The sequence below is a fragment of the Phyllobates terribilis genome, unplaced genomic scaffold (assembly GCF_046119375.1).
Source record: "Phyllobates terribilis strain yellow unplaced genomic scaffold, ASM4611937v1 Scaffold_51__1_contigs__length_9155689, whole genome shotgun sequence".
Classification (NCBI taxonomy): domain Eukaryota; kingdom Metazoa; phylum Chordata; class Amphibia; order Anura; family Dendrobatidae; genus Phyllobates; species Phyllobates terribilis.
In genome coordinates this window covers 7,358,116-7,383,069 of record NW_027362811.1, presented here as the reverse complement: position 1 = coordinate 7,383,069, position 24,954 = coordinate 7,358,116, and positions in this window count along the sequence as shown.

The following is a 24,954-nucleotide window of genomic DNA, read 5'->3' as shown; positions in this document are numbered from 1 at the left end:
GCAATCAGACTAGTTCCCTGGATCAACGTCCCATAACAAAATCTAGTACGGATAACCTGCAATTTTATATTATTCAAGAAAGGCACACATATGCCCTCCTTGAATTTTTTTTAGAAAATTAAGTATTTCAAGTTCATGTGGTAGAGAGTTCCATAACCTCATTGCTCACACAATAAAAATTTGCCAACTAACTTCCTTTAGACAAAGTGAATTAGGATCTTTATGCTAGAGTAATTGAATTAACTCTAACTGAAATAGATTAATGCTTTTTTCCTAAATGTTGAAATTTGTTTAAATCCATCAGCTCAAAAAGGCTTTCTCGGACAGACTTGGCGCAAGCTACTCCATTCTGCAGATCCCAAGGGAACCCTGGCCTTTACCATTACACGCCTGTACATGGATAGATACTTACCATAGGCCCAGGGCTGCATCTACAGAGTAGCTGCTGGCCGGAGGAGCGAGCTTGAGGCTATAGTGGTTGATTCAACTCTAACTGAAGCTTTTTTTTTTCCTAAATACTGGGATCTGTTTAAGGCTGTTGGCTCAAACAGACTTCCTCGGACAGACTTGGCGCAAGCTACTCCATTCTGCAGATCCCAAGGGAACCCAGGTTTTTACCATTACACCCCTGTACAGGGATAGATACTTACCATAGGCCCAGGGTTGCATCTACAGAGTAGCTGCTGGCCGGAGGAGTGCGCTTGAGGCTTGAGTAGTTGAATCAATCCTAACTAAAGAAAAACCTATCTAATGCCACTTTCTTGTTAGGACCTGTCTGAGGCCTGTGGCTCAAAAAAGCTTCTTTGGAAAGACTTGGCAAAAGCCAGTCTATCCTACAGGTTCCAAAGGAACTCTGGCTTTCACTCTTACAGCCCTGTACAGCGATAAAGACTTATTACATGGCCTTGATTGCATCTACATAGTAGATGCTGACTGGAGGGGCAAACTTAAGGCTAGAATGGTTCAGCCACCCTAACTATTGCTACTTTCTGAAATGTTAGGATATTTCTGAGGCCGTTGGCTCAAACAGGCTTCCTTGGACAGACTGGGCGCAAAACACACCATTTCTGATGGTTCCAAATGAACCCTGGGCTTCACCCTTGAACCTCAATACAGGGACAGTTTCATAGTTTTAAGGTTGAAAGACACAAGTCCATCAAGTTCAACCTAAAAGCTAATGTGTTGATCCAGAGGAAGGCAAAAACCCCATGAGGCAGATGCTAATTGCCCCATTTTAGGGGAAAAATTCCTTCCCGACTCCACATATGGCAATCAGACTAGTTCCCTGGATCAACGTCCCATAATAAAATCTATTACCACTAACCTGAAATGTTATATTATTCAAGGAACATTTTTCATCAAGCAGTTTTCACCGGAAATGTGTTGCACAACTGTTTGAATCTCAGTAAATTCCTGCGCAACTTACATTTAAATACTCTGACCTTTTTACACCCACTCTTTTAACTTCTTAAATAGTGAACAGAGCTTATCTGGACCGCTTGTGGCTTAGCTTTACCTGAAAACTTATTACAAATTAGGCTGGAAAAGTGGTGTAAAATAGGACTGAAATTGACTTCATCTTTTGACTGGAGTACATTTCTTGAGGTGTAGTACGTCAGCTTTAAGGGGATATTTCAATAAATGAATGACCCTGGCTGCAGGTATAAGGAATCAAACTGTGCTGTCCTGACCCATTCCTGGGATTGTGTATGGCACTGACATCACCTCAATACTGCCGCAGCCAACAAATGTAATCAGACGGACTGCCCAGCTGAGCGCACTGAGCTGCTGCAGCTCTGAGATGGTGGAACCTCTTTTTTTTAATTAAATGACCTGCAGCTAGGGACATTCATTTATTGAAAGGGAACAACCCCTTTAAGGATGAGTCAAGTTCATTAAGAGGTTTAGTCTTTTTAATGAATTTGGTGCACGTTCCTCCAATAGGCGCTTCATGAATGCTGGTATAGAAATCCACCAGCCTTGATGAATCGGCCACCATAGGTTTACATGGCATGAGCATATACAGAACAGTTGTGTAGTATACGTTACCAGGCCCTCATGATGCTCTTGGTCCTGGATGGCCTTCCACAGTCTGCTTTCTTGCTTCATCATCTTGAAGGGCTCCACTTTCTTTTCTTCTGGCTGGCATGGTGCGGCTCTATCATCCTGCTCCTTTAACACGAAGGGACGACTGTAAAGCTGCCAGGAGCGTTTTTTTATCCCCTTAGATCATTGTGACACCACAAAGTGATGACATAGACAAGTGGGTGAGGCGCCTTTATTCAGTCATCGGGTGTGGTCAGAAGAAATTAGCATATTCCGTGATGTTACTACAATGAGAACAGACATGAACATTCTATTCGGAACCCGACCGCCATTATCAGCGGAACCTTCACTGCTGTCAGATTGGCACTAAAAACAAAAAGAGACAGCGGTGAACCTGGACAGTAACAATCTACAGGGACTGTGACTGCTAAGCGGACTTCATGTCAGATGTTATGCAGTTTTGTCAGAAAAAAAAACAATAAAATATATAAAAGACAGGCTCCAATAAACCTTAAACACTGGGCTGTAGTCACAGATTCTGCTTCCACCTGCAGCACATTGCTCCCCTGCCTAACCCTCCCCGTCCTGCAGCATATTTCTCACCGCTGAATTCTCCCACTCCTGCAGCACATCACTCCCCTGTCTAAACCTCCCCCTCTTGCGGCACATTGCTCCCGTCTAATCCTCCCCTCCTTGCAGCACATTGTGCCCTTTCTAAATCTCCCCCTTCCTGCACCACATCACCCACTGCCAAATCCCCTCTTGCACCACATCGCCCACTGCCAAATCCTGCACTTCCTGCAGCATATCGCTCCCTGCCTAATCCTCTCCTATTGCATTACATCACTCCCCTGCATAAGCCACCTCTTCCTGCAGCACATCGCTTCCCTGCCTAAGCCTCCCCCTCCTGCATTACATCACTCCCCTGCCTAATCCTCCTCTTCCTGCAGCACAGCGCTCCCTGCCTAATCCTCCTCTTCCTGCAGCACATCGCTCCCCTGACCCCCTCTTACGTGACATCTTTTCTATCAGTTACATTTGTGAAGTAACTGCTGTCTCCTGTGAGCAGTGGAGAGCGAAGCTGAGAGCCAGGAGGCTCTGCCCCTCTGCCCCTTCTTGCCACATCATCATCCATCTACATCAGGGCTGTCAAACTCAAATATATAGAGGGCCAAAAGGAAGAGTTTAACTCAGAAAAATAAGTCAACACTTTATCAGATGTTTCTGTGAAAACTTGAGTACAACAAATAAGATTTTGTTATTTTCCCTCAGTTATAAAAAAAATAGTTATGAGAAAAGTGTGACAAAAAGGAGTCATAAAATGCACCAAAATGAAATATCACAATTTATGGCTCAAATTGAGGTGAAGCAAGGAAGAGGTTGAGCTTAGCTAATGAGATGCATCAAACATACAGGTGCTTCTCACAAAATTAGAATATCATCAAAAAGTTTATTTATTTCAGTTCTTCAATCCAAAAAGTGAAACTCATATATTATACAGAGTCATTACAGAGTGATCTATTTCAAGTGTTTATTTCTGTTAATGTTGATAATGATGGCTTACAGCCAATGAAAACACAAAAGTCATTATCACAGTAAATTAGAATAATTAACAAAAAACACCTGCAAAGGCTTCTTACGCATTTAAAAAGGTCCCTTTGTCTGTTTCAGTAGGCTCCACAATCATGGGGAAGACTGATGACTTGACAGATGTCCAGAAGGCAGTCATTGACACACTCCACAAGGAGTGTAAACCACAAAAGGTCATTGCTAAAGAAGCCGGCTGTTAACAGAGTGCTGTATCCAAGCATATTTATGGAAAGTTGAGTGGAAAGAAAAAGTGTGGTAGGAAGAGGTGCACAAGCAACCGGGATAAGCGCAGCCTTGAAAAGATTGTTAAGGAAAGGCCATTCAAACATTTGGGGAAGATTCACAAGGAGTGGACTGCTGCTGGAGTCATTGCTTCAAGAGCCACCACACACAGACGTATCCAGGACATGGGCTACAAGTGTCACATTCCTTGTGTCGAGCCACTCATCACCAATAGACAACGCCAGAAGCATCTTACCTGGGCCAAGGAGAAAAACACCTGGACTGTTGCTCAGTGGTCCAAGGTGTTGTTTTCCGATGAAAGTAAATTTTGCATTTAATTTGGAAATCAAGGTCCCAGAGTCTGGAGGAAGAGTGGAGAGGCCACAATCCAAGCTGTTGGAGGTCTCGTGTGAAGTTTCCACAATCAGTGATGGTTTGGGGAGCCATGTCATCTGCTGGTGTAGGTCCACTGTGTTTTATCAAGACCAAAGTCAGCGCACCCGTCTACCAGGACATTGTAGAGCCCTTCATGCTTCCCTCTGCCCACAAGCTTTTTGGAGATGGAAATGTCATTTTCCAGCAGGACTTGTCCCCTGTCCACACTGCCAAAAGTACCAATACCTGGTTTACACAACAGTATCACTGTGCTTGATTGGCAGCAAACTCACCTGACCTTAACCCCATAGAGAATCTATTATAGAGAATCTATGGGGTATTGTCAAGAGAAAGATGAGAGACACCAGACCCAACAATGCAGACGAGCTGAAGGCTTCTATCAAAGCCACCTGGGCTTCCATAACACCTCAGCAGTGTCACAGGCTGATCGCCTCCATGCCACATTGCCGCATTGATGCAGTAATTGATGCAAAAGGAGCCTGGCCAAGTATTGAGGGCATTTACTGAACATATATTTCAGTAGGACAACATTTCAGATTTTAAAAACATTTTTCAAGCTGGTGTTATAAAGTATTCTAATTTACTGAGATAATAACATTAACAGAAATAAACACTTGAAATAGATCACTCTGTCTGTAATGACTCTATATAATATGAGTTTTACTATTTGTATTGAAGAACTGAAATAAATTAACTTTTTGATGATATTCTAATTTTGTGAGAAGCACCTGTAGTGTGCTATATGCCCAATTTTAACAAATATACTGCAATTTTTGCTGAATGTGTTCAGAAATGTACAGATGTGTAAGCAGACAAATGCAGAGACTTAGGCTATGTGCCCACTATGCAGAAATGCTCCGGATTTTTCCTGAGCGTTTCTGCATCTCCCTGGCATAAAAAACGCATGCGGATTGTACATGCGGATTGTACATGCGGATTGTACATGCGGATTGTACATGCGGATTGTACATGCGGATTGTACATGCGGATTGTACATGCGGATTGTACACGCGGATTGTACATGCGGATTGTATATGCGGATTGTACACGCGGATTGTACATGCGGATTGTATATGCGGATTGTACACGCGGATTGTACACGCGGATTGTACATGCGGATTGTACATGCGGATTGTATATGCGGATTGTACACGCAGATTGTACATGCGGATTGTATATGCGGATTGTACATGCGGATTGTATATGCGGATTGTATATGCGGATTGTACATGCGGATTGTATATGCGGATTGTACATGCGTTTTTCCTGCCAGGGACATGCAGAAGTGAAGCGTTCTTCACATGCATTTCCGCATGCGGGTTGACAAGCGCTTTACAAGCGATTTTAGCATCACTTGGAAAGTGCTTGTCAACTTGGTCACACTATAGAAATCCATGAAAACGGCATGGATTTATATAGTGTGACCCCAACGACTGGTTAAAAATAAAAAAATAAATCTATACTTACCTTCCGATGGCCCCCGCAGTCTCGCTTCGCTCCGTCCTGGCTGCCGGCAGATCGCGGTACACTGAAGGACCTGCCGTCACATGACTATGACGTCAGCGCTGGTCCTTCAGTCCATCGCGAGCTGCCGACATGGGAGGACGAGCGCAGCGGGGGCCGTCAGAAGGTAAATATAACATTTATTTTTTATTTTATTCTTTATTTTGACACGTTCTATGGTACCCGGGTCCGGAGGAGAGTCTCCCATCCTCCACACGCGGGTACCATCCGCACATTGAACGCATGTATTCCGCATGTGCTTATCTAGTGAAGCGGAATCCATGCGTTCCAATGCAAGTCAATGGCCAGGAAAACGCTGCGCTTCCGCAAAATAATTGGTAGTGCTGCGTTTTTTTCCGCAATGATAATCCGCAGCGGAAATTTCTGCAGCATGTGCACAGCACATGCGGACTATCATTGGGGAACATGGCAGACCTTCTAACATGCGTCTTTAAGCGTTTCTGCAGCGTTTTTGCCATGCGGAAACGCTTAAAATACGCGTCGTGGGCACACAGCCTTAGGCTATGTGCCCACGTAGCGTTTTTGTAGCGTTTTTGCGGCGTTTTTACGGCCGCGAAAACGCTTGTAAAACAGTCTGCCATGCAAAGCCATGTGAATTCGGATGTGCTGTGCACATGATGCGCTAATTTGCGCGCCGAATTCGCATTACTTTGCAAAACGCAGCATGACCATTTCTACTGCGATTACGCTGAAGCTTATTCGCGATGCGTGTGGTATCTGGGAGGAAGACGAGACTACAACTCCTCTTCATCCCGGCTACCACGCGGTGAAAAAAAGAAATAAAAAAGTTAAAAACAAACAAAACCTGTATATTCACCTCTCCGGCGGCCCCCGGTCTGCTCTCCGGTCTCCTCCGGTCTGCTGTCTGTACTGTCAGGACCTGCGCTGACGTCATTTAGTCAGGTGATGGTCGCATGACCGCTGACGTCGGCATCAGGTGATGGTCGCGTGACCATCAGCTGACTAAATGACGTCACCGCAGGTCCTGACCGTACACTGCAGGACGCTGAAGAGAGAAGACGCGGCCGGGAGCAGACCGGAGGAGACCGGAGAGCAGACCGGGGGCCGCCGGAGAGGTGAATATACCGTTGTTTTTTTTAATTTATTAACGTTTTGATTCTTTTTTTTACTATAGATGCTGCATTTAAAGCATCTAAGTTGTTCACACATTATAGATCCATGTCGGTTGCATGGATTTATATTGTGTGATCAACTTGTCAAGCACTTTTCCAAGTGATGCTCAAAATCGCTTGGAAAATTGCTTGAAAAAATGCATGTGAAAACGCTTCTCTCTGGCAGAAAAAACGCATGTAAATCTGCATCAAATCTGCTAGGTGTGCACACAGCCTTATAGCTGGTTTTGCTCTGAGCTGAGATGTCCGAGCTGAATAATGCTCTGGGAGCAGAACCCATCAGCAGAATCTGTCTGTTTCCTGCCTTGTAGCAGTGGATCCCGGCTATTTAGCTCACAGAGCATTGTCTACACAAGATACATTTGTATCCAATTTTCAGCTGGGAACAGGACTATGGACAAGTTTTGCAGCAACTGCATTTGTGATAGGAAATGTTGATCAATCTAGATTTTCTTCAGTGTTCTTATTCATTGCAGAAAATCTTAAAAAAGCCGAGGAATGTGGGCAACATGGTGGGTCAATGATTAACGCTGTAGGGCTGGGTTCATATAATAGCAAGGACAACATCTGCAAGGAGTTTGTATGTTCTCCCCGTGTTTGTATGGGTTTCCTCCGGGTTCTCTGGTTTCCTCCCACACTCCAAAGACATACTGATAGGGAATTCATATTGTGAGCCCCAATGGGGACAGTGATGATAATGTCTGTAAGGTGCTACAAAATCTAACGGCGCTATATAAGAGAGTAAAATAAATATATAACTAAATAAAATGAATGTATTAAAAGGCTAAGATTGCAAAGAGCTTGTAAAAACAAGAAACTTTGCAATTTCCTTCTTATTCAAAATCTTCTCTGTTCTCAAGAAGGAAAAGATTTTTAATTCTGCAGTGTACAGCTCATTGCTATGGTTACTGACCACCTGAGAAGTGGCCGGTCTCCTTGGCAAGAAGCGCTCACTTGCAGACTGGTGGACTTCAGCGCCCCTGTGCCTGTCCCATTCTGCAGAGGCAAAGCCGCCTCTGCCCGCAGAATGCAAGAGGGCACAATTCAGACAAGCGGCTCAGCCAAGCCACCGGCCAGAACTGTAAATCTTCAGCTTCTGATGAGAGGAACACAAGACCACCCCTTTAATAAAGGAGTAGAGCAGAACTCATACAGTGATTAGTGGGGGTCTGACACCTGAAATCCCCAGACATCAGCTACTTCTGCAAGATGATGTACACAGTGTTAAGAGCTGGAATAGCACAGCTCCACACACTGTGCAATGGCTGGTTTCGGGTACTACAGCTCAGATCACAATCATTTCAATAGGAGCTGCAGTACCAAGATCGGCCACTACACAGTGTACAGCGCTGTGCTGTTTGGGCTCTACGCTGAGTATTTCCAGCTGCTGTCTTATTGGTGAGGGGGCCGTGTGTTGGAACCTCACTGATCTGATATTGATGACCAGGGTCGGACTGCGGTGTCTGGGGCCCACAGGGGAAATTAACTCTAGGGGCCCACCTACAGCAAGATGCAAATATCTGTTATCCGCTCTCGCTGTTATAGTGGAGCATTGACTGGCGGCTCCTGCACATCTACTGGGCGACACTCTAACTGGGATGGACATGTTTGCATTAAAGGGCTTCTTTGGTTAAAACTAGTGTTGAGCGAGTATGTTCTGTTAACCCTTTCGGCGAGTATGCTCGGGCCGAGCTCCGAGTATTTATAGCTGCTCGGTGATATGGTTGAATCGCTCCCGTGTGCATGATTTGCGACTGTTTGACGGTTTTAATACATGTGAGGAATGTGTAAGAAATAGACATTCCTCACATGTATTAACCCCTTAAGCCGCGGAGCATTTTCCGTTTTTGCATTTTCGCTTTTTGCTCCACTTGTTCCCAGAGCCATAGCGTTTTTATTTTTTGGTCAATATGGCCATGTTAGGGCTTATTTTTTGCGGGACGAGTTGTACTTTTTAACGCCATTACTAGTTTTACCATGCCGTGTACGGGAAAACAGGAAAAAAATTCCAAGCGCCGTGAAATTGCAAAAAAAGTGCAATACCACTGAGGTTTTTTTTAATTTTTTTTTACCACGTTCACTGAATGCTAAAACTGACCTGCCATTATTATTCTCCAGGTCATTACGAGTTCAAAGACACCAAACATGTATAGGTTCTTTTTTATTTAAGTGATGAAAAAAAATTCCAAATTTGGTAAAAAAAAAAAATGGTGCCATTTTCCGAGACCCGTAGCGTCTCCATTTTTTGGGATCTTCGGCCAGGTGAGGGCTTATTTTTTGTGAACCGAGCTGAAGTTTTTATAGATGCTATTTTGGGGTAGATCCGATGTTTTGATCGCCCGTTATTGCATTTTATTGCAATTTTACGGCGACCAAAAAACGTAATTCTGGCGTTTAGAATTTTTTTCTCATTACGCCATTTACCGATCGCATTAATTCTTTTTTTATATTGATAGATAGGGCAATTCTAAATGCGGCGATACCAAATATGTGTATGTGGGGTTTTTTTTTATGATTTTATTTTGAATGAGGCGAAAGGGGGGTGATTTAAACTTTTATATATTTTTTTTTTTTTCATATTTTTTAAAACTTTTTTTTTCACTTTTTGCTTGCTTCTGTAGTTTCCATAGGAGACTAGAAGCAGCAACTGTCCGATCGCCTCTGCTACATACAGGGGACGATCAGATCCCCTGTATGCAGCAGAAATGGTCCTGTGCTATGAGCGCCGACCACTAGGTGGCGCTCACAGCGACAGGATCATTACAACCACTGGTGTCTGCTGCAGACCCAGGGTTGTCATGACCACCCATCGGCGACCCACGATCATGTGACGGGGTCGCTGATGGGAGGGGTAAGTGACGCGCTTTCAGGAAGCGCGCGTTAAATGCCGCTGTCGGAGATTGACAGCGGCATTTAATATGTTAACAGCCGCGGGTGGATCGCGATTCCACCCGCGCCTGTTGCGGGCACATGTCAGCTGTAATAATCAGCTGACATGTGCTTGGTTCAGTGCGGGCTCAGCGCAGCAGCCCTCACTGAACCGGAGGATAACGACATGCGCGTACTAATACGTGACATGTCGTTAAGGGGTTAAAGCTGTCAAACAGTTGCAAATCATGCACACGGGAGCGATTCAACCATATCACCGAGCAGCTGTAAATACTCGGAGCTCGGCCCGAGCATACTCGGACAGAACATACTCGCTCAACACTAGTTAAAACAAGTTATCACCGATCCATGGGCTCTACAGGATAGGTGATCACTTATTGAGCATTTGTGTCCGAACATTGGAAAACGCACCTATCGGAAGAATGGGGAAGTTTTATCCCTGACAGAACACTTATCCCTATTTTAAAATGCTGCGGCAGGTGGGACGTCTGACCGCAGCTCTATTCATTCTCTTAGAGACTTGCAAAAAAGAGCAGCGCTCACAGCCACTGAGAGAATGAATGGATCAGTGGTCGCATCTCACATGCCGCTCCAGTCTAATGGGGAGAAAAGCTCCACATTCTGCCGGTGTGTGCAAGCAGTCAGACCCCCACCAATCAATATTATCAATGATCCTGTGGAGAGGTGATTACTTGTTTTCACCGGAGAACCCCTGTAAGTGCATCTCTGCCGCTCTGGTCCAAGTATTTAATCGCTAAGGCCACGGCCCTACTATCAGTATTCGGTCAGTATCCAGTCAGTATTTTTTCTCAGGAGTGGGAGCCAAAACAGGTGATGAACAATCAGAGAAAAGGTATAATAGAAACAAGTCACCAATTCTGCATTTATCAACCATTCCTGGTTTCGGCAGCCACTCCTGAGAAAAATACTGAACAAATACTGATGGTGGGGCTGTGGCCTAATGGAAAAAAATCTTTTCCTAGTTAAGATCAGCGAGAACAGAATGACCGCCATACACAACACAGTCCACTATATCAACACCAATAATACCACATACAAAAGGGACAAATATCGCCACACCATGACTAGATCACATATTACCACTACATAGTGACCGAATAATACCACATACAAGGAACAAATATGGCCACACTATGACCAGACCATATATTACCACCCCAAAGTGACCAAATACTACAATACTGATCATGAATACAAAACCACTAATACTAACTAAGCTCTGTATATAGTGTCAGTGTACAGGTAACACAGTGATCACCAGTGACATTATAGACAGGAGCTCTGTATATAGTGTATAGGTAATACAGTGATCACCAGTGACATACACAGGAGCTCTGTATATACTATATACACACGTGGTCAAAATTGTTCGTACCCCTCGTTTAATGAAAGAAAAACCCACAATGGTCACAGAAAAAAATTGAATCTGACAAAAGTAATAATAAATTAAAAATCGATGAAAATGAACAAATGAAAGACAGACATTGCTTTTCAACCCTGCTTCCACAGAAATGAAAAAAAAATTAAACTCATGAAATAGGCCTGGACAGAAATGATGGTACCCCTGAAAATAATGTGACAAAAGGGACATGTTAAATCAAGTTGTGTCCACTAATTAGCATCACAGGTGTCTACAATCTTGTAATCAGTCAGTGGGCCTATATTTAGGGCTACAGATACTCACTGTGCTGTTTGGTGACATGGTGTGTACCACACTCAACATGGACCAGAGGAAGCAAAGGAAAGAGTTGTCTCAGGAGATTAGAAAGAAAATTATAGACAAGCATGTTAAAGGTAAAGGTTAAAAGACCATCTCCAAGCAGCTTGATGTTCCTGTAACTACAGTTGCACATATTATTCAGAAATTTAAGATCCATGGGACTGTAGCCAACCTCCCTGGACGTGGCCGCAGGAGGAAAATTGATAACAAATCAAAGAGACGGATAATATGAATGGTAACAAGAGCCCAGGATAACTTCTAAAGAGATTAAAGGTGAACTTCAAGCTCAAGGAACATCAGTGTCAGATCGCACCATCCGTCGTTGTTTGATCTAAAGTGGACTTCATGGGAGACGACCAAGGAGAACACCATTGTTGAAAAAAAAACATAAAAAAGCCAGACTGGAATTTGCCAAACTACATGTTCACAAGTCACAAAGCTTTTAGGAGAATGTCCTATGGACAGATGAGACAAAAATGGAAGTTTTTGGCAAGGCACATCAGATCTATGTTCACAGATGGAAAAATGAAGCATATCAAGATAAGAACACTGTCCCTACTGTGAAACATGGAGGAGTCTCTTTTATGTTTTGGGGCTGGTCTGCTGCATCTGGCACAGGGTGTCTTGAATCTGTGCAGGGTACAATGAAATCTCAAGACTATCAAGGGATTCTAGAGAGAAATGTGCTGCTCAGTGTCAGAAAGCGTGGTCTCAGTCGCAGGTCATGGGTCTTGCAACAGGATAATGACCCAAAACACACAGCTAAAAACACCCAACAATGGCTAAGAGGAAAACATTGGACTATTCTGAAGTGGCTTCTATGAGCCCTGACCTAAATCCTATTGAGCATCTTTGGAAAGAGCTGAAACATGACGTCTGGAAAAGGCAACCTTCAACCATGAGACAACTGGAGCAGTTTGCTCATGAGGAGTGGCCAAAATACCTGTGGAGAGGTGCAGAAGTCTGATTGACAGTTACAGGAATCGTTTGATTGCAGTGATTGCCTCAAAAGGTTGTTCAGCAAAATATTTGTCAGATTCAAGTTATTTCTGTGACCATTGTGGGTTTTTCTTTCATTAAACGAGGGGTACCAACAATTTTGACCACGTGTGTAGTGTAAGTGTACATGTAATACACTGACTCACCAGTGACGTCTCTAGGTGAAGTCCTTCATCTTCGCTTTTCTTCTTCATCTGGCACAGACGGCCATCACTTCTTCCAGCCAGGAATCATCTCTGCAGAAAATAACACACAGTTATCAATAACTGATCTCTTCTAGGGAATATTCCCACTCCACCCCCCGACTTCTACACTACACTAGTTGAAGAAAAAAATCAATATAGTGCGGCCCTGCACAGTAACAGGAGCCCGCTTTTGTCCCATCCCATGGAAAACAATTTCCTAAAAAGTAAATTATATTACAGAAGTAATAATGTCCCTAATTGGACTCTAAAATAATAATGTTCCCCACTGGCCACCATAAACTAATAAAGTATGTTCCTCAATCTGGCCCCAAACAGTAATTAAGTCCCTTGTTCAGCCTGGCACCCCCATATATCCATCCTGGCCCCCCCTTCCCTGCATATATCCATCCTGACACCCCCCCATATATCCCTTCTGGCCCCCATATGTCCAGTGTGACCCCTCCATATATTTATCCTAGCCCACGTGTATCGAGCCTGCCCCCTCCCACATATCCATCCTAGTCCCCCATGTGGCCTGCCTGTTCCCCCCATATATCCATCCTGGCCTCCATGTGTCCAGCCTGCCCCCCCATATATCTGTCCTGGCCTCCATGTGTCCAGCCTGCCCCCTCCCATATATCCGTCCTAAAGCCCCATGTGTCCAGCCTGCCCCCCTATATATCCATCCTGGCCTCCATGTGTCCAGCATGCCCCCCTACATATCCATCCTGGCCTCCATGTATCCAGCCTGCCCCCCGCAATATATCCATCCTGGCCTCCATGTTTCCAGCCTGCCCCCCCATATATCCATCCTGGCCTCCATGTGTCCAGCCTGCCCCCTCATATATCCATCCTGCCCTTCCCCCCTGCATATATCCATCCTGACACCCCCCCATATATCCATTCTGGCCCCCATATGTCCAGTGTGGCCCCTCCATATATTTATCATAGCCCACGTGTATCGAGCCCGCCCCCCCACATATCTATCCTAGCCCCTCATGTGTCCAGCCTGCCCCCTCACATATCCATCCTGGCCATCCTGTGTCCAGCCTGCCCCGCCCCCCATATATCCGGCCCCCCCATATATCCATCCCCCCCACATATCCATCCTGGCCTCCATGTGTCCAGCCTGCACCCCCATATAGCCATCCTGCCCCCCCTTTCCCATGTGTCCAGCCAGGCTCCTCCTTATGTGTCCAGCCAGACTCCCCCCCTTGTGTGTCCAGCCAGGGTTCCCCCCTTGTGTGTCCAGCCAGGGTTCCCTCTTGTGTGTCCAGCCAGCTCCCCCCTTGTGTGTCCAACCAGGGCTCCCCCTTGTGTGTCCAGCCAGGGTTCCCCCTTGTGTGTCCAGCCAGGGCTCCCCCTTGTGTGTCCATCAAGGCCCCTCTTGTGTGTCCAGCTGGGCCCCCCCTTGTGTGTCCAGCCTGCCCCCCATATAGCCATCCTGCCCCCCCTTTCCCATGTGTCCAGCCAGGCTCCCCGTTATGTGTCCAGCCAGGCTCCCCCCCTTGTGTGTCAAGCCAGGGTTCCCCCCTTGTGTGTCCAGTCAGGGTTCACTCTTGTGTGTCCAGCCAGCTCCCCCCTTGTGTGTCCAGCCAGGGCTCCCCCTTGTGTGTCCAGCCAGGGTTCCCCCTTGTGTGTCCATCCAGGGCTCCCCCTTGTGTGTCCAGCAAGGCCCCTCTTGTGTGTCCAGGCGGGCCCCCCCTTGTGTGTCCAGCCAGGGTCCCCCCTTGTGTGTCCAGCGGGCCCCCCCTTGTGTGTCCAGCCAGCGGCCCATCCCATTCTGCATCCACTCATATACACACAGACACACACACAGACACACACACAGACACAGACACCTCTTACCTTCCTGCGCTCCCGTGCGGTGTCCTTCTCCGGCGGCTGAGTTGCGCGCCTCCTTCACAGCAGGCGCATGACGATGACATCATATGCTGGCCGGGGAAGGGAGACGCGCAGTTTCAGCTGCTTCACTGGGACGTGTGTCGCGGCGGTTCAGGTAATGAGCGCCGCGTGCGCGCGTCCCTGCATACACTGTGCCTGCGCTTTTAAAGGGCCCGTGCCCCTTAAAACCGCAGGTTTTTTTATTTTTTCATTCTCTTCTTCCCCTCTCCTCTGCGGAGGGTACCCCGCTAGCCCAGTCCCACCCTGTTGATGACTTATCCTAAAATCAGTCATTAATATATAAGTCCTGGACAGTCCCGTTAAGCTTGTTTTACCTAGTTATAAAAGCCCTTTAAGTCCTCATTATAAGGTAAGGTATGAATGGATCTAATTAAATTCTCCAAAGAGAACTATTTATACATTTTAGTCACTGTGAGCTTTCTACAAGATATTGCGGGCAGTATATAGCGAATATACGGACACAGAGCCATTCGCCGGCTCAGATTGTCAATAAGCACCTTGTAAATATGAGACCTTGACTCAGAAAGTTTAGGATCAATGGTCCATTTGTAACGGTACACCGAACAGGTGTAGAGGCACAAAATCATTGCATTTATGCGACGTCTGCTCCGGTACACACCTGCCTTCTAAAATTGGGGAGCACAGTTTTTTCTTTATTAGGTTGAATATTATATGATTTTACGATGTCGCATTATTTTGAAATTATGGAGAAATCTTATTACTGAAATACCATAACTATACAGTAAGACCAGGAGACTCTGAGTTTTGTTAAATAAAGTTTCAAAATTATTAGTTTTAAAAGCAAACACTCACTTTAAAGGAGTTATCACCTGATTTAAAAGTGATTCTTAAAGGGGCTTTCCACTAATTGCCAATAGCTTTACTGGCCATTTTGAAAATTAAAAAAAAAAATCTTCACACCTCCCGGACCAACATGGTTCCTCCAATCACAGGGCTGTGTCTGCCAGCTTTCACATGACATGTCTTATGACCACTGCAGCCAATCAGCAGCCATTGGCAGCGGGGAGGAAGGGGCGTAATGATCACATCACAAGAGTGGGCGACGGCAATCAGGCTCATGTGGGGGACGTCGCCTACGCCAGCGCTTATTCCACCTGGATGTACATCCTCGGATGCACATTCAGATGAAATGTACTGTGGCGCAGAGACCCACTGATTCCCTGCACTTCAATACATGCTGCCGGCCAATCAGAGGCTGGCAGCTGACCTTGGCTTGCCCGTCATGGGCAGCACATGGAAATGACGTCTTGCGCTACTCATGCAGGCTCATCAAAGTCAGCTGCTGGCTTTTGCACCAGCTATAAAAGAGGATGCCGCACATTGTGGCAGCGGGAAGGTAAGAATTAATGTTTTGGTTTTTTTTTAAATGTACTGGAGAACAAATTATTACTGGAAGGGGCCTAGAATGGGGGGCTATATAGCAGGATGGGGACCAGGAAGTGGGAAATTGTTCTAAGATGGGGCCCAGGATGGAGAGGGGCATTATTACAGGGAGAAGCCAGGAGGGGGACATTATTACTGGAAGGGACTCAGGATGGGGAGCTATATATCAGGAAGGGGCCAAGGATGTGGGAAATTGTTATAGGATGGGGCCCAGGATGAAGTGGGGCATTATCACAGGAAGAAGCCAAGAGGGGAACATTATTACTGGAAGGTTTCAGGAAGGGGACATTATTACTGGAAGGGGCCAAGGATGGAGGACTTTATACCAGGAAGTGGTCAAAGTTGGGAGACATTATATCAGAAAGGAACACAGTATGGGGAATATTTTGCCAGGAAAGGGCACAGTAAGGGGTACATTGTTATCGGATAGAGGGGCATTAATACAGGAATGGGCCCAGGACAGGGGACAATAATTCAGGAAGGGGTCAGGAGGGGAACATTATTACTTGAAGGGGCCAGGACGGAGGACATTATTACAGGCAAGGACCAGGATGAGGAAAATTATTACAGGAAGGAGACAGGATGGGGGACATTATTACATGGGGGGGGGGCGAATATATATGTTTTTGTAGGTTCTAGAACGCTTACAGAAGGTAAGGTCCAAATTTTGCATGGGGCCAATCGGACTCTAGTTAAGCCACTGCAGAGATCTCTCCTGATGGTTGAAAAGCGCTGATCCAGGTGGTAAGTAGTTGTTTATTTTATGATGGTCAGTTTAGCTGTTAAGAAGGAGCTGGACAACCACTTTAATGAGTTTAGGGTAGGGATATAATGTAAATAAAAAGGACAACATCTTCAAGGAGTTTGTATGTTCTCCCCGTGTTTGCATGAATTTCCTCTGGGTTCTCCATTTTCACTCATACTGCAAAAACAAACTGACATCATAGGTTACTTGGCTTAATATGAAATTGTCCCTCATGTGTACCGCATTGTGGGCAGGGACTATATGTACATCACTGCAGAATATGTTGGCAATAAAAAGTCAACAGAAATTAATATCATGCAGATTGTTATGGGTCCGGGTGGTGGAACCTCTGTGCTGAGGTGCAAGGAGGGACCCAGAGGGGCGTGACTAAGTATCCACCCGAACCAACCCTGGTCGTACGGCAGCTAACGACACTGTGACCAGGGAGGATCCGGGCTGAGGGACCAGGTGCTACTCTGGGGACGACCTTGTAAGAGAGCAGGTGGCTCCCACGGGTCAGATGGCTGGGACTGACCGGTATGGCGGATGGACACGGCAAGCAGGCGGAAGTCTCTGGTAGCAGACAGGTGGTCACAGTTCAAGAAAGCAGAGCAAGCAGCAGTCTTTAGGTTTACCAGGAAGGTGGTCACAGCAAGTGACGGCAGGGTCTCCAGGCAGGCTGGCAGGAAACAGGCAGGTGCTCCCAGGTGAGCGGGCAGACAGATGAGGCGGGTAACTGGCAGGTAACTGGTGGGTGCTCCCAGGTGAGCCGGCAGACAGACGAGGCAGGTAACTGGCAGGTAACAGGTGGGCGCTCCCAGGTGAGCGGGCAGACAGACGAGGCAGGTAATTGGCAGGTAACAGGTGGGCGCTCCCAGGTGAGCGGACAGACAGACGAGGCAGGTAACAGGCGGGTGCTCCCAGGTGAGCGGCCAGACAGACGAGGCAGGTAACTGGCAGGTAACTGGTGGGCGCTCCCAGGTGAGCGGTCTGACAGACAAGGCAGGCGGATGCTCCCAGGTGAGCGGATTGATAGCCAAGGCAGGTAACCGGCAGATAACAGGTGAGCACTCCAGGTGAGCAGGCTGGCAGGTAACGGGCAGATAATAGGCTGGCAGGCAGGAAGAGGAGTCAGGCTAGCAGCGGGACCTCAGGGCTGAAGCACAGATCAGACACAGTGCAAACAACTTTGCTCGGGCTCCTCCATTTTGGAGGAGGTGCCTTATATATGGGAGGTCCTCTGGCAATTGGCCGGGGACTCCTTAGGACGGCGTGCGCGGTCCCTTTAAGAGAGGGGAAGTGCGCGAGCGCGCGCCCTAAGCACACAGCCGGGGAAGGAGCGCGTGCCGGAAGCAGTGGGGAGAGAAGCGCTAGAGGACGCCGCGCCAGGAGCGGGGAGGTTAGAGGGATGGTGTCTCTGCCTAGCAAGGGGCAGAGACGCCGATGCTACACAGATCCTCACCAGGACTCCAGCAGTGTCACCATCCTGCCACCATACAGCTATAGAAGGACAATAAACCTGCAGGGTTCTCCCCTCAGTTATTTTTTCCTTTAATTTTATTATCTGTTTCTTACTCACAGTGAAAGAACAGTCATCAGATATTTTATTGTTCACTTTTTATTTTACAGTCTCAGCTCTGAAGAATAGAACGTCTTATGAATAAATGACAGCTCACTTACACTGTGTTCCAAATTATTATGCAAATAATATTTTCTCAGATTTCCCAAATTACCTATATGAATTGCAGTCATTGTAATTTTCCAGTCAAATAACTATTAGAGTACAATTGAAAGGTTTTTGTACAAAGTGCCTATGATAACAGTATATTTTTAAAAAAATAAAAAACTCAAACTGCACTCAAAATGCATGTTCCAAATTATTATGCACAGCAGAGTTTTCAACCTTTTCATTTTAATAAAGAACAAAAAAAATGTTCATTTTTGAAATTATAGGCATTAGCAGGTTATTACAAACTGAAATCAAACAGTTTTCAACTCAAAACTTTATTCTAGGTGATGTTACATTTGCACATAGGACCGCTTGTTCGAATGGAGCTTCTGAACTCTCTCGTCCATTGAATTTGTCAGGTTTTGGATGGTTTCTGCTTCCAATTGTTTTGCATGATGACAGAATACCCTCCCAGAGCTGTTGCTTAGATGTGAACTGCCTCCCGCCATCATAGACACTCCTTTTGATGATGCTCAAGAGGTTCTCAATGGGGTTGAGGTCTGGGGAGCATGGGTACCACACCATAAGTTTGTCCCCTTTTATGCCCATAGCAGCCAGAGATGCAGATGTGTTATGTGCAGCATGAGACGGGGCATTATCATGCATGAAAATGATCTTGCTGCGGAATGCACGGTTCTTCTTCTTGAACCATGGAAGGAAGTGCTGTTTGAGAAACTCAACATACATTATGGAGTTCATCTTTACCCCTTCAGGGATCCTAAAAGGGCCGACAATCTCTCTCCCCATGATTCCAGCCCAAAACATTACTCCACCTTCTCCTTGTTAGCGCCGTAGCCGTGTTTGCATGGGGTGTCCATCAACCAGCCATCCTCCACTCCATCCATCTGGACCATCGAGATCATTTCATGCATGATAATGCCCCGTCTCATGCTGCACATAACACATCTGCATCTCTGGCTGCTATGGGCATAAAAGGGGACAAACTTATGGTGTGGCACCCATGCTCCCCTGACCTCAACCCCATTGAGAACCTCTGGAGCATCATCAAAAGGAGTGTCTATGATGGCAGGAGGCAGTTCACATCTAAGCAACAGCTCTGGGAGGGTATTCTGTCCTCATGCAAAATAATTGGAAGCAGAAACCATCCAAAACCTGACAAATTCAATGGATGAGAGAGTTCAGAAGCTCCTTTCGAACAAGCGGTGCTATGTGCAAATGTAACATCACCTAGAATAAAGTTTTGAGTTGAAAACTGTTTGATTTCAGTTTGTAATAACCTGCTAATGCTTATAATTTCAAAAATGACCATTTTTTTGTTCTTTATTAAAATGAAAAGGTTGAAAACTCTGCTGTGCATAATAATTTGGAACATGCATTTTGAGTGCAGTTTGAGTTTTTTATTTTTTTTTAAATATACTGTTATCATAGGCAGTTTGTACAAAAACCTTTCAATTGTACTCTAATAGTTATTGGACTGGAAAATTACAATGACTGCAATTCATATAGGTAATTTGGGAAAATCTGAGAAAATATTATTTGCATAATAATTAGGAACACAGTGTATTACAGTGGTGGCCAAAAGTATTGGCACCCCTGCAATTCTGTCAGATAATACTCAGTTTCTTCCTGAAAATGATTGCAATCACAAATTCTTTGGTATTATTATCTTCATTTAATTTGCTTGCAAGGAAAAAACACAAAAGAGAATGAAGCAAAAATCAAAACCTTGATCATTTCACACAAAACTCCAAAAATGGGCCGGACAAAAGTATTGGCACCCTCAGCCTAATACTTGGTTGCACAACCTTTAGCCAAAATAACTGCGAACAACCGCTTCCGGTAACCATCAATGAGTTTCTTACAATGCTCTGCTGGAATTATAGACCATTCTTCTTTGGCAAACTGCTCCAGGTCCCTGATATTTGAAGGGTGCCTTCTCCAAACTGCCATTTTGAGATCTCTCCACAGGTGTTCTATGGGATTCAGGTCTGGACTCATTGCTGGCCACCTTAGACGTCTCCAGTGCTTTCTCTCAAACCATTTTATAGTGCTTTTGGAAGTGTGTTTTGGGTCATTGTCCTGCTGGAAGACCCATGACCTCTGAGAGAGACCCAGCTTTCTCACACCGGGCCCTACATTATGCTGCAAAATTTGTTGGCAGCATAGGCGGATTATAATGAGGGCAATCCGGGCTACCGCCCAGGCCCCCGAGCCTGCAGAGGGCCCGCGGCTCCGGGCGGGGTGTCTAATGCCGGATTGCCCTCATTATATGTGCGGGCCACCGCGGCACATACCGGTAGCAGTGGCGGGAGGGGGGGCCCCGGACCGCTCCCCCAGCAGCGGCCGCCGCTACTTCTTCATCGGCCGGGCCAGCACTGCAGCAGTTAACTTCCCTGTGCTGGCCCAACAGCGTCACTGCTAGGAGACACGGCCCCGTCACTGCTAGGAGACACGGCCCTGTGCGCTGTGATGTCACGCAGTGCGCGCCCGGCCTGCACTGCTGCAACGGAGAAATCAGAGCAGGCAGGAGGAATGGAGCCGGGGGATGGTGAGTCTGTGTCTGTATGTATGTACAGTCATGGCCAAAAGTTTTGAGAATGACACCAAAATTATATTTTCCCATGATCTGCTGGCCTCTGGTTTTTATTAGTGTTTGTCTGATGTTTATATCACATACAGAAATATAATTGCAATCATATTATGAGTACCAATAGGTTATATTGACAGTTAGAATGAGTTAATGCAGCAAGTCAATATTTGCAGTGTTGCCCCTTCTTCTTCAAGACCTCTGTAATTCTCCCTGGCATGCTCTCAATCAACTTTTGGACCAAATCCTGACTGATAGCAGTCCATTCTTGCATGATCAATGCTTGCATTTTGCCAGAATTTGTTGGTTTTTGTTTGTCCACCCGTCTCTTGATGATTGATCACAAGTTCTCAATGGGATTAAGATCTGGGGAGTTTCCAGGCCATGGACCCAAAATCTCTATGTTTTGTTCCATGAGCCATTTAGTTATCACCTTTGCTTTATGGCAAGGTGCTCCATCATGCTGGAAAAGGCATTGTTGGGCGCCAAACTGCTCTTGGACGGTTGGGAGAAGTTGCTCTTGGAGGACATTCTGGTACCATTCTTTATTCATGGCTGTGTTTTTAGGCAAGACTGTGAGTGAGCCGATTCCCTTGGCTGAGAAGCAACCCCACACATGAATGGTTTCAGGATGCTTTACAGTTGGCATGAGACAAGACTGGTGGTAGCGCTCACCTCTTCTTCTCCGAATAAGCTGTTTTCCAGATGTCCCAAACAATCGAAAAGGGGATTCATCAGAGAAAATGACTTTGCCCCAGTCCTCAGCAGTCCACTCCCTGTACCTTTTGCAGAATATCAGTCGGTCCCTGATGTTTTTTCTGGAGAGAAGTGGCTTCTTTGCTGCCCTCCTTGAAGCCAGCCCTTGCTCAAAGAGTCTCCGCCTCACAGTGCGTGCAGAAGCACTCACACCAGCCTGCTGCCATTCCTGAGCAAGCTCGGCACTGCTAGTAGTCCGATCCCGCAGCTGAAACAGTTTTAAGATACGGTCCTGGCGCTTGCTGGTCTGTCTTGGGCGCCCTGGAGCCTTTTTGACAACAATGGAAGCTCTCTCCTTGAAGTTCTTGATGATGCGATAGATTGTTGACTGAGGTGCAATCTTTGTAGCTGCGATACTCTTCCCTGTTAGGCCATTTTTGTGCAGTGCAATGATGGCTGCACGTGTTTCTTTAGAGATAACCATGGTTAACTGAAGAGAAACAATGATACCAAGAACCAGCCTCCTTTTAAAGTGTCCAGTGATGTCATTCTTACTTAATCATGACTGATTGATCGCCAGCCCTGTCCTCATCAACACCCATACCTGTGTTAATGGATCAATCACTAAAACGATGTTAGCTGCTCCTTTTAAGGCAGGACTGCAATGATATTGAAATGTGTTTTGGGGGTTAAAGTTCATTTTCTGGGCAAATATTGACTTTGCAAGTACAGTAATTGCTGTTAAGCTGATCACTCTTTGACATTCAGGAGTATATGCAAATTGCCATTACAAAAAATGAAGCAGTAAACTTTGGAAAAATTACTATTTGTCTCATTCTCAATACTTTTGGCCATGACTGTATGTATGTATGTATGTGTGTGTGTGTGTGTGTAGGCAGATATCATTGTGTGATGTCTGTTTATATGTATTTTTGTGTTTCAAATGTGTTTATGCTTGTATGTATATGTCTGTATATGTTTGTGTGTGTGCGTGACTGCATGCGTGACTGCGTGCGGCCTCCTGCTGAGTATAGTTGGCGCCGTGCGGCCTCCTGCTGTCTCTGGGGGGGCGCCATGCGGCCTCCCACTATGTATAGATGGCACCGTGCGGCCTCCTGCTGTATATAGATGGCGCCGTGCGGCCCCTGCTTTGTATAGATGGTGCCGTGCGGCCTCCTGCTGTGTATAGATGGCTACATGCGGCCTCCTGCTGTGTATAGATGGCTATGTGCGGCCTCCTGCTGTGTATAGATGGCGCCGTGCGGCCCCCTGCTGTGTATAGATGGCGCCGTGCGGCCCTCTGCTGTGTATAGATGGCGCCGTGCGGCCTCCTGCTGTGTATAGATGGCGCCGTGCGGCCCCCTGCTGTGTATAGATGGCGCCGTAAGGCCCCCTGCTGTGAATAGATGACGCCGTGCGGCCCCCTGCTGTGTATAGATGGCGCCGTGCGGCCTCCTGCTGTGTATAGATGGCGCTGTGTGCCCTCCTGCTGTGTATAGATGGCTACGTGCGGCCTCCTGCTGTGTATAGATGGCGCTGTGTGCCCTCCTGCTGTGTATAGATGGCTACGTGCGGCCTCCTGCTGTGTATAGATGGCGCCGTGCGGCCTACTGCTGTATATAGATGGTGCCGTGCGGCCTCCTGCTGTGTATAGATGGCGCCGTGTGGCCCCCTGCTGTGTATAGATGGCGCCGTGCGGCCCCCTGCTGTGTATAGATGGCGCCGTGCGGCCTCCTGCTGTGTATAGATGGCGCCGTGCGGCCTTCTGCTGTGTATAGATGGCGCCGTGCGGCCCCTGCTGTGTATAGATGGCGCCGTGCGGCCTCCTGCTGTGTATAGATGGCGCCGTGCGGCCTCCTGCTGTGTATAGATGGCGCCGTGCGGCCTCCTGCTGTGTATAGATGGCGCCATGCGGCCTCCTGCTGTGTATAGATGGCGCCGTGCGGCCTCCTGGTGGGTGTAGATGGCTACGTGCCCCCACCTGCTGTGTATAGATGGCGCCGTGCGGCCTCCTGCTGTCTCTGGGGGGGACGCCGTGTGGCCTTCCGCTGTGTATAGATGGCGCCGTGCGGCCTCCTGCTGTGTATAGATGGCGCCGTGCGGCCTCTCGCTGTGTATAGAAGGCTACGTGCGGCGTCCCGCTGTGTATAGATGGCTACGTGCGGCCTCCCACTGTGTATAGATGGCTACGTGTGCTCAATATTGAGTCATACAATTAATGTAAGGCTATGTGCCCACGATACAGAAATGTTCCGGATTTTTTTTGAGTGTTTCTGCATCTCCCTGGCAGAAAAAATGCATGCGGATTTTACATGTGGATTGTACATGCGGATTTTACATGCGTTTTCCTGCCAGGGACATGCAGATGTGAAGCGTTCTTCACTTACATTTCCGCATGCGGGTTGACAAGCGCTTTCCAAGCGACTTTAGCATCACTTGGAAAGTGCTTGACAACTTGGTCACACTATATAAATCCATGCAACCAGCAAGGATTTATATAGTGTGACCGTAAAAGAATGGTAAAAAATAAAAAAATATATACTTACCTTCTGATGGCCTGCCGATGTCAGCGGTCGCGTGACCCATCACATGACTAAATGACGTCACGGCAGGTCCTTTTCAGACCATCGCGAGCTGCCGGCAAGCCAGGACGCATCGCTATGGAGACCGGGGGCCATCAGAAGGTAAGTATAATATTTATTTTTTATTTTATTCTTTTTTTACAGGTTCTATGGTACCCGGGTCCGGAGGAGAGTCTCCTGTCCTCCACACCCGGGTACCATCCGCACATTGAAAAGCATGGATTCCGCATCTACAGATGCAGGGATGCGGATTCCATGCGTTCTAATGCAAGTCAATGGCGGCGAAAAGCCGCGCTTCTGCAAAATAATTGGTAATGCTGCGAATTTTTCCGCAATGATAATCCGCAGCGGAAATTTCCGCAGCATGTACACAGCACATGCGGATTATCATTGGGGAACATGGCAGACCTTCTACCAAGCGTTTTTTAAGCGTTTCGGCAGCGGAATTGTCGCTGCGGAAACGCTTAAAAAACGCATAGTGGGCACACAGCCTAAAAAAAAATATTATAATTAATATTGTGCCAAATTAATTTCACGTGAACTATCACATGATTTATCACAGGGGATCATGTGACATGTCACGTGATAAATCAGGTGTGTGTGGGGGGGGCCCGTGCCTT